At 49.7% G+C, this 16,120-nt stretch overlaps 1 protein-coding gene across 3 annotated transcripts in view; it reads right to left on the reverse strand.

Moving 5' to 3' along the window:
* The window catches only part of gatb (glutamyl-tRNA(Gln) amidotransferase, subunit B), a 254,894-nt gene that overhangs the window by 104,885 nt on the left and 133,889 nt on the right, over positions 1–16,120 (reverse strand). The gene's annotated exons all lie outside the window — the stretch shown is intronic.

The following is a 16,120-nucleotide window of genomic DNA, read 5'->3' on the forward strand; positions in this document are numbered from 1 at the left end:
GGTAGTGTGCTCTTTCCAAGGACCGGTGCAGACTCAATGGGCCGAATGGCCTCATTCTGCACTGTAAATTCTATGATGATTCTGTCTTTTGAGTTCATTAAGATTAATTGCAGATTAGGTGGATTGGCCATGTTAAATTGCCCCTTACATGTCCAAAGGTTAGGTGGAGTTATGCGGTTACTGGGATAAGGTAGGGGAGTGGGCCTCAAACACGGTCACTAACATCCCCCACTTTTTCTCAAACCCCCCTGCAGAGCCCCTTAACTCATACTTTAACTTCTCTAATCGCAGGACGTCATACAGGTCACCTAAACCAGCAGCAACCCCCGGTGGCGATGCCGACTGCCACTCCAGCAAAATTCGCCACCGTGCAATCAGGAGAAGTGAAGGCCACGACATCGGCCTTCCTCCTCTCCGTGAGCTCTGGCTTCTCTGAAACCCCAAATATCGCCACCAAAATGTCTGGGTCCACCTCCTCCTCCACTATATTGGCGAAGACCATGAACACTCCCGTCCAGAATCTTCTCAATTTTTTGCAACCTGTGCACCACCTGAAACTGTATCAGGCTCATCCTTGCACAAGAGGAGGACCCCTTTACCCTACGCAGTGTCTCACTCCATACTCCCCAATTGATCCCCCCTCCCAACTCCGCTTCCCATTTCCCTATTAATGTGCCTTAGCAGACTCTTTGTATTCTCCTCATAACTTGCTCTCCTACCTTTACATCATTAACAAATTTGGCTTCAATTCAAATGATTAAAATAGATTTTAAATAGTTGGAAGACACAGCACTGGTCCCTGTAGCACTCCACTCATTAACAACTTGCCAGCCTGAAAAATAAATACATTTATCCTGACCCTTGAGATCTTCCCAAAATGGAACAGTTCCCAAGTGAGTGTACGAGAATAGCCGCGTGCCAAGAAGCACATGGCTATTCAACGCGACTCCTGTGGAATAAGAGGTCTAGTGCGTATGGTGGTGTAGTGGTTAGCACTGCTGCCTCACGGCACCTAGGACCCGGGATCAATCGCAGCCCCGGGTCACTGTCCGTGGAGTGTGTACACTCTCCCCATGTCTGTATGGATCTCACTCCCACAAACCCAAAGATGTGCCGAATAGGTAATTGGCCCTTAATTGGAAAAACAAATTGGGCACTTAATATTTTTTAAAAATAATAAAGGGGCTGAACGGGGAACGCGTGACCAAGGCCGCACATAGTTCCATTTTGTACAGCTGGTAACTCTGCTCACCGGAATTCCCATTTGTAGCGAGAGATCGGGACACCATTTTTAATAGCGTCCCGATCTCCGAGGCCCCCAAAAGATTCGGCAACCTCTTCTTTCTCCCCCCCCCCCCCCCCCTCAGCCTAAACACACTACGGAAGGGTCCACCAGCCCGATTGCGCACGCGCCCAAAAAATGTCAGGCTGGCACTGCCAGGATACCACCCTGCCCAAAGGGCATGCAGCTGGGGGCCTCCGATCCCCTTGCAGACCCCCACGAGTGCCATTCCGTCTGATCCCTGTTTGTGAGGACCCATACCAAACGCCGCTCGCCCAAGGTCCCCGAATTACCAAGTAGATCCCAGGAAAAGGGTCTCCCGGCTTTCAATGGTCACGCTGAACTGCTTTTCCGGAGCAGCATGGCCGGAAGATCATGCCCTTAGTTAGCCAAACCTCTGTCCACTTTAATATATCAACCTCCAACATCATGATGCTTACCTTGTGTAGTAACCTTTTTTGTGGCTCCTTGTCAAATGTCTTTTGGAAATCTGAATATACCACATGTACTGGCTTCCTTTTATCCACTCTGCTTGTTACATCCTTAAAGAACTCTAATAAATTAAAATCTTTCACAAAACCATTTTGACTCTGCCCTACCATAATGTCGTACTACTACTTCCTTAAGAATGGGTTCTAACATTTTCCCAAGCATGCAACCACTCCTGGGACTGCAGTATGCTCCCCAGAACAGCAACAGAAGCCAGGTAAGCAGGCAAGTGGAACAGTTTCTCAGGGGCCAGTCAGGCAGACCTCAGAGGACTTCCAGTGGCGGCCATGGGGTGAGTGGTCGCACACAGGGCGGCTCCTGCTTGAAGGTGTTGGTTTTGGCCCTTTTAACCCGTGCTTTGGGTAGACTCGGCAGAAATGTGCAGCGGAGAGCGTTTGGGAAGAAGTTCTCCCCTGGATGAACATGTTTGTAGGCTATCAAACACGGCTGAAGATATTGAAAGACCTCACGAATGAGTTGGAGGAGACTCATGGCACAGTACCAATTCAGAAAATGGCGGAGGGGGGAGCGGCGCCATTGACGGGAAAGCTGCTGAGCAATTGGGTGGGCTTCATTAAAGAGGGGTTTTGGCAGCAAAGGAAGGAAATGTAGAGCGACTGGTCAAAGGCGATTGAGGGGTAGTGGCACTGTTTTGCGGGTCCCTGAAACGGAAACGGTCTTGAAACACAGGGGGCGACGATTCAGAAAGTGGTGTCCGACCAAAGTGACTATATTGTGTCTTGGAGGTGGCGATCCTGCGGATTATAAGACCATAAGACATAGGAGCGGAAGTAAGGCCATTCGGCCCATCGAGTCCACTCCACCATTCAATCATGGTTGATGGGTCTGTTGGAGGAAGTGGAGGGAACGAGTGCTACGAACAGCATCGCTAGGATGTTGGCCAGGTTGGTGAAGTTATTGAACAAGGCCTAAGAGGTGGAACAGGCCCATAGGTCCACGTGAGTCAAAATGGTTTTGTGAAAGGTTTAAATTTATTAGAGTTCTTTCAGGATGTACCGCTGCAGGCAGTGATTGTGCGGATGCACAGGTTTCTGGACAAAGAAAAGATCCTGAGATGGGCCAAATGGGTCTATGAATGGGAGGAAAATCGAATCCACATTTATCAGGACATTGGAGCAGAGTTGGCCAGGATGCGTGTGGGGTTCAACAAGGCCAAGGCAGTGATGTACCAGCGACAGATTCTAATTGGGGTGTTGTATTCGGCCGAACTTTGGGTAACCTACGATGGCTGGGAATATTACTTTGGGACGGCGGAGGAGGTGAATTACTTTCTCAGGGATCATAAGCTGGGGGAGAGCTGAATGGTGACTTTGGATGGAGGACTTATGTCCACAAAAGTTGGGTTTTGTTTTTGTTCCTGTATGTTGATGTGGGGTTGGGGAGGGGAAAGGGAAGAGTTAAACTGGTGAAAAGGGGGCAATTGCTGACCCCCTCGAGGTCTTTTGTGTCTTTTTTTTGGTAATGATTGTACTTTTGGGATGCGTTGATGTCTTTAATACTTATGGTAATCGTGTGCCTGGTGCACAAGTTATGGTAGATTGTGGGGGGGGGTCGCCACTCTAGTGAGCAATGCAAGTGAACTGGAGTGCAATCGGGTGGGAGGGGGGCTACAATGTGGCAGGCATGAATAATGTGTGGTGATGGGCAGGAGGTCATCTTGGATGGGCCCGGTTTAGAGTCTGAATGGGTGAGGCGGAGCCCAAGGGTGGTGCTGGCGGACACTACAGGAGGGTGAAGGCGTAAGCCTCTGGTGAGAATTGTGACATGGAATTTCCGTGGGCTGAATGGGCCGGTCAAGAGGTCTTGGGTGCCAAGGTGCCAAGGGCTTGACACCGGAGGTGATGTTCTTGCAGGAGACGCATCTCTGGGTGAAAGATCAGATGAGGGTGAGGAAGCGATGAGTGGGACAAGTGTTTCACTTGGGGTTTGATTCAAAGTCAAAGGGGAATGGCCATTTTGTTGAGCAAAAAATAAATCAAGGTTAATTTGGGGGGGGGGGGGGCAGAGGAGGTATGTGACAGTGAGTGGGGTGTTAGAGGGGACGCGCGGTGGGTGTTGGTAAACATGTATGCACCTAATTGGAATGATGCTGGTTTTGTAAAGAAGTTACCGGGAGTGATTCTGGACCTGGAGTCTCACCAGTTGATCATGGGGTTGTGGGGGAATTTTAATTGTGTAATGGAGCGGAGCTTGGATAGGTCGAGACGCAGGTCGATGGGAAAGTCGAGAATGGCGAAGATGATGGGAGGGTTCATAGAAAAATTGGGGATGGTGGATCCGTGGAGGTTCAGGAACCCAGAAGGGAGTATTCCTTCTTCTCTCATGTGTATAGGGTGTGTAGGAATCTACCGTGCGGTTTAAGTGTAGTCTCGTATACACTTCAAAACTCAGTAGAATTTAAGTTACACTTCTCGGATGCGAAATAAAAATCTTTTATTGCGTCTATTGATTATAATTGAGAGGCTAAAATCTTCTTGTGGTTACAAATCAAGTGTTCTCAAAAGCATTGCCAGCAAAAGACTTTAAGAGAAATAATTGGCTTAATGGTTTACAACAAATTTAACTTTCAAAAATACAGTAACGGTTCTTTGCTCAAAGCAAAACAGCTTGCGCGAACTTCAAGAGTTAGAGTGGAAATATGAAAATACGAAATAAGGATCGCGAGTAGTTAGATGAAAGGTATAGTGTGATCCAGGACCTTTATCTTTAAAGAGAATGTTATCAGTCTGACTCCATCTGTCCCTACCTCTGCAATATGCTGACTGGCTTGGATGGGTCTCAAATGCATTTGGTTGGATGGTTAGTTGTCAATCATCCATGTGCAACATTATCTTGTTGAACTTTTAAAATTAATATAAATGCTGCATGTGGAATTCTTAAATGTGTGTTGTAATGCAAACTCTGCTCTTATTAAAAACTGGTATGTGCTGAACTCTGCGATTCCATTCATTTGAACAATGGCAGAGCTCATATGAACTATGATGTCAATTTGACCTTCAGTACTGTCCCCCACTGCTCTTTGCACTGGCGATTGAACCGCTGGCCATGGCGTTGAGGGAGTCAGGGAAGTGGAGGGGTCAGGCGCGGGGTGGGGAGGAGCACCAGGTATCGCTGTATGCGGACGACCTGCTGTTATATGTGGCGGACCCAGAGAGGGGAATGCCGGGGGTGATGGAGCTGTTAGCGGAATTTGGGGGCTTCTCGGGCTATAAGCTGAACTTAGGAAAGAGCGAGGTATTTGTAGTGCACCCGGGAGATCAGGAGGAGGGAATTGGGAGGCTCCCCTTCAGGAGGGCAGTGAAGAGTTTCAGGTACCTGGGGGTGCAGGTGGCCAGGAGTTGGGGGGCTCTTCATAAGCTTAACTTCACCAGACTAGTGGAACAGATGGAGGAGGAATTTAAAAGGTGGGACATGGTGCCGCTATCGCTGGCGGACAGAGGGCAATCCGTCAAAATGACGGTTCTCCCGAGGTTCTTGTTCCTCTTCCAGTGCTTGCCCATCTTTATCCCTAGGGCCTTTTTTAAAAGGGTGACCAGCAGCATCATGGGATTTGTTTGGGCGCATGGCACCCCGAGGGTGAAGAGGGTCTTCTTGGAGCGGAGTAGAGATGAGGGGGGGGCTGGCGTTGCCCAACCTCTCGGGGTACTACTGGGCGGCCAACGTGTCGATGGTGCGCAAGTGGGTGATGGAGGGGGAGGGGGCAGCATGGAAACGGACGGAGAGCGCGTCCTGTGGGGATACAAGCCTGGGGGCCCTGGTAACGGCGCCGTGGCCGCTCCCTCCCACAAGGTATACCACGAGTCCGGTGGTGGCGGCTACCCTCAAGATTTGGGGGCAGTGGAGGCGACATAGGGGAGAAGTGGGGGGCTCGATGGAGGCTCCGTTAAGGGGGAACCATAGGTTCGTCCCGGGGAACATGGATGGGGGATTTCGGGTATGGTATAGAGTGGGCATTAGACAGCTGAGGGACCTGTTTATCGACGGAAGGTTTGCGAGCCTGGGGGAGTTGGAGGAGAAATTTGGGCTCCCGCCGGGAAACATGTTTAGATATCTGCAGGTAAAGACATTTTGCTAGACGGCAGGTGGAGGGATTCCCTGCGCTCCCCGCGAAGGGGGTGAGTGACAGGGTGCTCTCGGGGGTCTGGGTCGGGGAGGGGAAGATATCCGATATCTACAAGCTTATGCAGGAGGTGGAAGAGGCGTCAGTAGAGGAGCTGAAAACGAAGTGGGTGGGGGAACTGATCGAAGACGGGACTTGGGCTGATGCCCTGGAGAGGGTAAATTCTTCCTCGTGTGCACGGCTTAGCCTCATCCAATTCAAGGTGCTGCATAGGGCCCACATGACTGGGACGAGGATGAGTAGGTTCTTTGGGGGTGAAGACAGGTGTGTCAGGTGCTCGGGGAGTCCAGCGAACCATGCCCATATGTTCTGGGCATGCCCGGCATTGGAGGAGTTCTGGAAGGGGGTGGTGAGGACGGTGGTGGGATCCAGGGTCAAGCCAGGATGGGGACTCGCGATCTTTGGGGTTGGGGTAGAGCCGGGAGTGCAGGAGGCGAAAGAGGCCGGTTTTGCTGGCCTTTGCGTCCCTAGTAGTCCGGCGAAGGATTTTGCTACAGTGGAAGGACGCGAGGCCCCCAAGCGTGGAGACCTGGATCAATGACATGGCGGGCATCATTAAGCTTGAGAAGGTTAAATTCGCCCTGAGAGGATCGGGTTCTTTAAACGGTGGCAACCTTTCCTCGACTTTCTGGCTCAACGTTAGGGTACTGGGACAGTAGCAGCAGCAACCCGGGGAGTTGGGGGACATAGAACAGTACAGCACAGAACAGGCCCTTCGGCCCTCGATGTTGTGCCGAGCAATGATCACCCTACTCAAACCCACGTATCCACCCTATACCCGTAACCCAACAACCCCCCCCCCCCCCCCCCCCCCCCCCCCCCTTAACCTTACTTTTTAGGACACTACGGGCAATTTAGCATGGCCAATCCACCTAACCTGCACATCTTTGGACTGTGGGAGGAAACCGGAGCACCCGGAGGAAACCCACGCACACACGGGGAGGACGTGCAGACTCCACACAGACAGTGACCCAGCCGGGAATCGAACCTGGGACCCTGGAGCTGTGAAGCATTGACGTTGATTATGTTTGCTTATTTTATTTAAATTTGATTTATTTAATTTTAATTTATGGTTAAGTTCTCTTGTTGCGGGGGGGTTGGGGGAGTGTGATACATGTGATGTTACGGTATGGGGGGAATTGTGGGTGTTATGGGGCTGTTAGTTGCATATTACTGCTTGTTGCTAGACTTGTTGTTATATTTTTATATTTTCTGTAAAAAATTCCAATAAAAATTATTTAAAAAAAAAAAATTGACCTTCAGTATAATGTTGCATAAGCTTTAGCTAGCTTTTTTAGATGTTTCAAATTTTGTGCTTTGCCACTGCAAATTCTGCACGCTGTGTGTATTTGTAATCTACGTTATGCTTGAAGTTATATGATGAAATCCATTTTAAAATGGATTTTAAACTGGGCTTTAGTATTTCCATTAAAATGGCTAAATCAATTACCCTTTTATCTATCAGAAATAGCCAGTTCCCTTCAGGGTGCATTCCAGGTTTATCGTGGTGAGCTGGGCGGTGTGATGGGGATCGTAGCATATGCAGAAATTGTGCTCTCAAGCCATGCGCCGCACTGGTTAGATATGAGGCTTTGTTTTGGACAGGTACAGAGGCTGGGGGGGAGGTTGGATTTGGGACTTTTGGCTGATAGGTGTTTTGTGGAAAGATAAGAATAATGTGGAGCTCAACCAAAATGGTGAGGTGTCAGCAGCTACATTTTAGGAGGTCTTCAAAGCGGTGGTCCAAGGGTATATTATTTCATCCAAGGCCCATCGGGATAGGATGAGATTGGAAGAGATAGTTGAGGTGGACAGAAGATACTCGGCCGCCCTCATGAGGTAGCTATTGGCAGAGAGGAAGAAGTTGCGGGGCAGTTTGACAGGTTCACAAGAGGCAAGGTGGTAGAGAGTGCAGTATGAGTATGGGGAGAAGGCGTATGTTCGTCCACCAGTTGCGGCGTCGGCAACGTCCAGGGAAATTTTGCAGGTGAGGGCGGAGAAGGGGGAAGTGGCGCCACGAGCCGGAGAGGATAAATGAGGTGTTGAAGGCTTTCTTCGATGGGTTGTATAGGGCTGTGCCGGTGAGGGAGGCAGAGGATATGGGGCAGTTTTGAGGTGGATTGGAGTTCCCAGAGTTGGAGGAGGGGGATGAGGCAGGCATTGGAGGAGCCATTAGGGTTAAGGGAGGTGATGGAGTGTATTAGTAGGATAATAATAATCTTTATTGTCACAAGTAGGCTTATATTAACACCGCAATGAAGTTACTGTGAAAAGCCCCGAGTCACCATACTCCGGCGGCGCCGGTTCAGTTACACTGAGGGAGAATTCAGAATGTCCAATTCACCTAACAAGCACGTCTTTCGGGACTTCTGGGAAGAAATCGGAGCACCCGGAGGAAACCCACGCAGACACGGGGAGAATGTGCAAACTCCGCACAGACAGTGACCCCAAGCCGGGAATCGAACCTGGGACCCTTGCTGTGAAGGGGGTGGTAGGGAGCATTGTATATCACTGTTTGTGGGTGACCTCTTGCCATTTGTGTCGGACCGTTGGGAGAGTATGGGCATAATTATGGGCGTGTTGGAGAAATTTGGGGCTTTTTCCGGTATAAGTGGAACGTAGAGAAGAGCAAGGTGTTCCTGGTGAATGCAGTCGGGTGGGGGCAACCCTGGAGGAGTCTGATGGTGGAGACGGCTATTAAGATTTGGAATCAACTGAGGAGGTACTTTAAATTGGACCAAAAGTCAGTGTTGTGGAACCACAGGTTTATGCTGGGGGGGGGTTACCGAGGGGGGGAGAGTTTAGGTCCTGGCAGGTGTGGGATTTGGCACGAAAGCTGTTCCCCCAGCTACCCAAGTACACGCTGTTGGAGAGATTGCTGCTCCCAATAAGGATTCTCTGATTCTAACTGGCTTGGTCCAATCATTGGGCAAAACCGAATATTCCCACGACATCGCCAAAAGAAGAACCAGATAAAGTTATAAAAATGTGACAGGACGGTGCATATCCTTGCATGCAGCATTACTCGCAGCTAGATCGGATGCACTCAAACACAAAAAAACCCCTCAGCTCCAGGAGCACCACAGGCATCAGCAACCCAGCATAGTCGTCTCTCTTGCATCCAGCCAAGAACGGATACGACATACCTAGCACCACAAAAGAAAGCCCACGAGAACCCCAGTTCCAAGGGGAAGTTACATACATACCCACAACCCCCACCCAGGTCCAGAAAAAAAACAATATCACATAGCCAGAAAATTATAAAGAGACGACCAACAACAAGCACAAGTTGCCAAGGTCTCCCAGAGAAGAATAGGAGACAAAATGGCTACAAGATAGTAAGATCTCAGGAACAAGCCCAGATCCTGACTCATCCTGGGACTCATGAAGGAACCATCAACCGAAGGGGAATAGACCACTCGACCGACAAGCCGACAGCATGCCCCCAAGAGGAACAATATGATACCCACGAGGCCCAAAACGTAGGATAATCACTCCTGTCCCAGTTAAAGTGGGGGTGCCCTGCCCAGGGGAGGAAGGCAGTCAAGACACCCTCGAAAAGCCTGATAGAGAGGGCTGATCCCCCTCCTCCAGAACCAGGAAACCCACCAAGCTGGACCGTCCAGGAGAAAAACCAACACATCCGTAAATAAAACACGCAAAGCAGACCCACTCCTAAACAGCCCAAAACCCAGCCAGCCTCAACATGGCCAGGATTAAACTTCACTTCCAAGTAGCTCAGGGGAAAGGCAACGGCAAAGTGAGAAATGCAGCGGAGGACTCTGCCTCCGAGGTATCCCAGAGGAGAAGAAATGAACTGCAGGCACCATCAAAACTAATCATTCAGATAACAGGGAAACAGCACTCCACCACTCAGCCTACCCAAAGTCCCCACAAACCAGTGGGGTCAAACCCAGTCCTACCAGATGCAGCCCCGCAAAGGTGCCCCCAGAGATGTATCCCCAATCCCCGTAGACAACAGAATATCGACCATAGCGAGCACCGTCCTAAAACAAAGCAGAGGAAATTATGTCCCCAGCACTTCACACACACTCACAAACCCATATTCTGCCGTGCCTGCACCTATCCAACCCCACGCGAGGCGAGGCACCACTATTACAACGGGTGGAAGGATAACACTCCAGCCCAGTCGGAGGAGAAGAACGGGCAAGACACCCACTCCCACCATTCCACCAGGTCAGACCAGAATCAAGACCAACACCTCGCTCACCCAAACGAGACCTCCAGGGAGGGCACATCCAAACCAATTTGCAGAAACCACCGTAAAAGAATACCCAAGGCCCCCCTCATACCCTATCCACAACCATGGATACTGACTCCACTTCAGTCTGCTCTGACAAGAAAATCTAACCGCTCCAATAGTACAAAAAACAGCTAAAAAGAGACCATGTTAGGAGAAAAGAAGGAAATATACAGATTTCTCTCCTCTTAAAAGATCAAGGAGTATGGGGAGAGTGTAGGAGTATGGTGTTGCGCGTGAGGTTCAGCCATGATCATATTGAATGGCAGAGCAAGCTCTAAGGGCAGAATAGCCTACTCCTATTTTCTAGGTTTCTGAAACTAGGTGGGAAGATTGCCAGCTCCCAGTGACAGGTCTGTCAAGAACCCATTCAGAGTAGGGGAAAGAGTATCAGCTACTGGAATCTGGTAATGCAGTGTTTTTCAAACCTTTTTTTCTTGGGTCCCACTTTTACCAACTGGCTGACCTTCACGACACACCAGTATTGCTTACCATTAAAACGACAGACGAGCCTGCTTGGTCCTCATGATCCCACTTGTTTTGTTGTTCAATGTTACATTTCTGCTAAGGACTTCAGCTGACGATTTATGTTCTCGCTGCATCTTTTGAAAAAAATCATGAGGTTGTCTTTGAACATGCCATGTTTAGTCTTCAAATGCCTTTGAATATTTGACGTCTTTCAACATTCCTTTGCCAGAACTTCCCCGTAAATAACACACATGGGCTTTCCATCCTGATTTGCATTGGCACAATTAAAGCTATACCTCAAGAAATCATCTTTATATTGCTTTGTTCTTGATTTCAGTTTCTTCTCAATGGGTTGTTCACCACAGACCCTGGAGCTCGGTATACAGCTAACGCCAGCACTGCTTTGTCTGCCATGGACAGTTCTCTCCAGCAGATTCAGTTGTGCAATGCTGGCCTGTTTGTGTTTCTGGCCCTCTCTTCCTATTACAAAATAATCCATCTTCAATTCTTCACACAGTCCTGTTGCTTGCTTGCTGGCAGCTACAAAATTGAGGGATCGCTCCTCCATAAATTTCCACCCAAAGCACGGACGGACCGTCAGTGTATGTGCTGGCCATGTGGTCTTCTTTCCACCATCTCTTCTGGCAGGAAGACTTTGTCATTTGGATACTAACTGCTGGCAGTCTCAACTTAAAAGCCGGTTGCAGACAGCATTCTTTATTTTTACTTTGAAACTTTATTTCCGATACCTGGGCTGCATGTTCCGCACCACAACGCCGGGGGGGGGGCATATTGGCAGATGGAGCTGTGAGCTCCATGACAGCTGCCTGCTAGTCCCCTGCAAGGCTATGAATCTGTGGCCTTTTGACGCCACTTTTCCTGCCCTAAAAGACCACAGTTTTCACAACGGCGTGGGGACATAATCCCAGAAACGGAGCCTCTGATTTTTCCAAGTTTATCATTTTTTACTACTGAAAATTAAAGCAATTTCAGTTGAACATATGCATCCTTACATGTACACACAAACTCTGGTTTAAACATTTTCCCATTTCTTTAAAAGTTTAAACAAGTATAGAAAATAGTACAAACTATGACTTTAGAAGTAACTTGTCAAACACACACAATGTCACGATATTTCTTACTGATTCCACTGTATTGCACTATCCAAACATTTAAGTCATCTCCTCATTCCCGTGACTGTGTGGGTCTCCCCCCAACAATCCAAAAGATGTGCAGGGCAGGCAGATTGGCCACACTAAATTGCCCCTTAATGGGAAAAAAATAATTGTTTACTCTAAATTTAAAAAGTCATCTCCTTCTCCATTCCCACCAAAGCACTTACTTCCTGATTGCGAGAGAGTGGTGACACAAAGCGATGACTGCGTGGGTTTCTTCCAGTGTTGACATGTGTCAGTCGTACTGACTGGCCTCGTTCGATCAGTATTCCCGACTGAAAAACCTGGGCCGGCTTCCCTTTCACTGTCCAGTAGCTGTTACTGCCGTCAGATGCATCCACCCCAGTCATAGACTGCTGATCATTTTCCGACTTGTACTTCACGTTGTGGAGTGCAAGCGGACGACGTGCCTGCCATTGAGCAGCTTGACCATGGAGCCGCAGATCACATACTGCCGATTGGGGGCAGGAGACGGGCCAAGCATCGCGCCAAGAATGAAAACCAGAGTGGAGCTCCGAGCTGGGGCTACCACTGTCAACATTGCACGCCCACCCGGCCACCTATCAGGCTTTGTCCTCCCTCACCCCTTTTAAAGTTCGTTAAGGGTGTTGGGCACTTCCCACAGTCTGGAATGTATAGGTGGGTTGAGAAGTTATCTTGGATCCTTGCAATAATAAATCCCCGTGAGACGTTCCGGTGGTGGCCGTGGAGTGAGTGGATGCACATTTGGTGGCTCCCGCTCAAGGAAATATTTTTGGTCTTTTCCCCATCCGAAGAGAGATGTTTTTGATGGAAAGAGGTGTAGGAATACCTGTAGAGGGTGCAACTCCTCTAGTGTGGCTGGTGGAAGGATCCACGAAATAGGAGCGGGTTGAGAAGAAAAGAGCTGCTGGAACAGGAGAGTCTTCGTGGTGCGCCACAGGATAAGATGGTAGAGGGCAAGGAGGCTGTTCTGCCCATGCAGTGGTCAACGGAGCAGCTAGTGGAGTTTTTGAACGCTATGTTCAGTCAGCAGTGGAAGGAGGCCCTGGAAGACCTGGTCAAAGTGGTAAAGCCAATCAAAACAGGGATCAAGGGCATGGAGCAGAGGCTGGAGTCCCAGGGCTGGGTGATCCGGAAAGTGAAGGAGGTGGTGGAAGAGCGCAAGGAGCAGCTGGCCTCGTTAGTGGCCGAGGTGAAGGTGAAGCGGGAGACCCAAAGAGGCTGAAGGAAAGGTGGAGGATCTGGAGAACCACTCCCGAAGAAAAACATTTGAGGATCATATGGATGCTGAAGGTATCAAAGGTGCGGAGGCTGGCACGTATGTGGCTAAAATGTTGAAGCAACTGATGGGGTAGGGAGCCTTTGACCAGCCCCTGGATGTCGACCGAGTGCAGAGGGCACTGATGAGCAGGCCGCAAGCGGGCGAGCCGCCAAGGGTGATGGTGGTGCAGTTGCACCGCTTTCTGGATAAGGAGAAGATCCTTCGGTGGGCGAGACAGACGAGGAAGTGTACCTGGGAAGGTAACGAGCTACGGGTGTATCAGGACTTGGGTGCATAACTGACAAAGGCAGCCCTCTTTAAGAAGGGGGTGAAATTTAGGTTGCTGTACCCGGCTTGCCTCTGGGTGACTTTCCAGAAGCGCGAGTATTATTTTGGCAAACCAAAGGAGGCAATGGGGTTAATGAGGGACAATGGATTGGCAGGAGAAGGAAGACACCGAACTTTTGAGGAGGTTGTTGAGTGTTCCTTTGTTTGTTCCCGGAAAACTTTTCCCTTTGAAGTGTTTCTTTTCATTTTTTTTTCAATTTAGAGTACCCAATTATTTTTTCCAATTAAGGGGCAATTTAGCGTGGCCGTAGGCAGCAATGCTAACCACTGTGCCACCGTGCTGCACACAAAGTGTTTCTTTTCATGGCAGGGGTTTTCACGGGGGAACATCAAGAGTGAGTGCATCTTTTGCTGCTTTTTGGGAGTGTGTACTGGGGGTGGGGAGAATTCGACAGGGTAGCGGGGTTGGAGGCCTTGAATGGGGGCCACCATTTTAGCCGGGCGAGCTAGTTAACGGGCGTGCAGTGGGGGGTGGTCAGGCGGTAGATGTAGGGGAGGGGGATGAAGCTGTTGTTTTCTTTAGGAAAGGGGCTTTGGGGGGGGGTGGAAGAGAGGGAAGAAAGGGTTGCTGACAAGGGTGCGGTTGATGTGGTGCAGTTGGAAAAGGATCGATGACGGTGGACATCCGGGGGTGGGCCTGGAGGGTCGCGTCACACGGGCTGTCCCAAAAAGGGATATGGTTGATCAGCAGGGGAGGCTGGTCACGTGGAAATGAGGGGATTGAATGTGCTGATCAAAAGGTCACGTGGTTCGCGCACCTGAGGAGTCTGAAGGCGGACGTGGACTTTTTGCAGGAGACACACTTAAAGATAGGGGATCAAACAAGATTAAGAAAAGGATGGGTGGGGCAGGTGTTCCACTCAGGACTGGATATGAAAACGAGGGGGGTGGCGATGCTGGTGAATAAGCGGGTGGTTTTTGAGGTGGGGAACATTGTGGCAGATTCGGGCGTGGGGATGGTTCGTCATGGTGAGTGGGAAGCTGGAGGGGATGCCAGTGGTCCTGGTAAATGTTTATGCTCCAAATTGGGATGATGTAGATTTCATGAGGCAGGTGCTAGGGAAGATTCCTGACCTGGACTTGCATCGGTTGATCATGGTCGGGAGTTTTAATACAGTTATGGAGCCGAGTTTGGACTGGTCGAGCCTGAACATAGAACATACAGTGCAGAAGGAGGCCATTCAGCCCATCGAGTCTGCACTGACCCATTTAAGGCCTCACTTCCACCCGATCCCTGAAATCCAATAACCCCATCTAACCTTTTTGGACACTAAGGGCAATTTAGCATGGACAGTCCACCTAACCTGCATGTCTTTGGACTGTGGGAGGGAACCCACAGAGACATGGGGGGGAACGTGCAGACTCCGCACAGACAGTGACCCAGCAGGGAATCAAACCTGGGACCCTGACGCTGTGAAGCCACAGTGCTATCCACTTGTGCTATCGTGCTGCCCCTTCCTGAGGTCGAGGAAGGTGTCGGTAGTGGTGAAGGAGCTAGGGAGAGCGGGGAATACCCCCCTGCACTATCGCAGGCATCCACCTCTCGGATATTGAAAAAGAACAAGGATCCGGAGCAGTGTGGGTCATACCGCCTGATATCGCTATTGAATGTACAAGCCAAGTTGCTGGCGAAGATACTGGCTTTGCAAATTGAGGACTGCATCCTGGGGGTGACAGGCGAGGACCAAACAGGGTTCATGAAAGCGGAGTGGAAATATCTGTGGGAGGTGCTGGGGTGGTTTGAGTTCGGACAGGGGTTTGTGGACTGGCTTCGGCTGCTGTACGGGGCAAGCGTGTGAACTAACTGATTGAGTCGGGGGTATTCTGGGCTGCATCAGGGGACGATGCGGGGGTGCCCATTCTCCCCATTGCTCTTTGCCTTGGCAATAGAGCCACTGGCAATAGCGCTTAGAGTGCAAGAGAGTGGAGGGATTGTGCAGGGGGGGGGGGGGGGTCGCCGAGCACAGGGTTTCACTGTATGCGGACGACCTGTTGTTGTATATTTCAGATCCATTCGGTGGCATTGGGCTCATTATGGGGAATTTGGAAGATTATAGCCGATTCTCCAGGTACACGTTAAGCATGGAAAAGCGCAAGGTGTTCCCGATTGAGGCCAGAGGACAGGAGAGGAGCTACCGTTTAAGGTAGTGGGGGCGAGCTTTAAAACATGGATATTCAGGTGACGTGGGGTTGGAGCACAGTTGCACAAGTTGAATTTAACTTGGTTGGTTGGTGGAACAGATGAAGGGGACTTTAAGAGGTAGGACTTTAAAAGGTGGGATTTGCTCCCATCGTCACTGGCAGGACAGGTGCAGACACGGTTCCTATTCGTATTTCAGAATCTCCCAATCTTTGTCCTGAAATCGTTCTTTAAAAAGGCCAATGCGCTGATCTCTGGTTTGTGTGGGCAGGGAAGACCCCACAGGTCAGGACGACTGTTTTGGAGCAGGGGTGACAGGGGTTGGCATTCCCGAATATAATGAACTACTACTGGGCGGTGAACATTGCCATGGTCAGGAAATGGATGGTGGGGAGCAGTGCACGGCTATTTATAATGTTGTACGATTTTGCTTCTGCTTTGGTTTGTTTTTATGAAAATGCCTGAACAAAAAATGTTTTTTAATTATAATTCCTTAGTGAGGATAAATGTACTTTGTTTATTATGATGTTGATATTTATTGGGCATTATTCAGCATTTCATACCCAGAATATA

This window comes from Scyliorhinus canicula, chromosome 3, assembly GCF_902713615.1.
Source record: "Scyliorhinus canicula chromosome 3, sScyCan1.1, whole genome shotgun sequence".
Taxonomy (NCBI): Eukaryota; Metazoa; Chordata; class Chondrichthyes; order Carcharhiniformes; family Scyliorhinidae; genus Scyliorhinus; species Scyliorhinus canicula.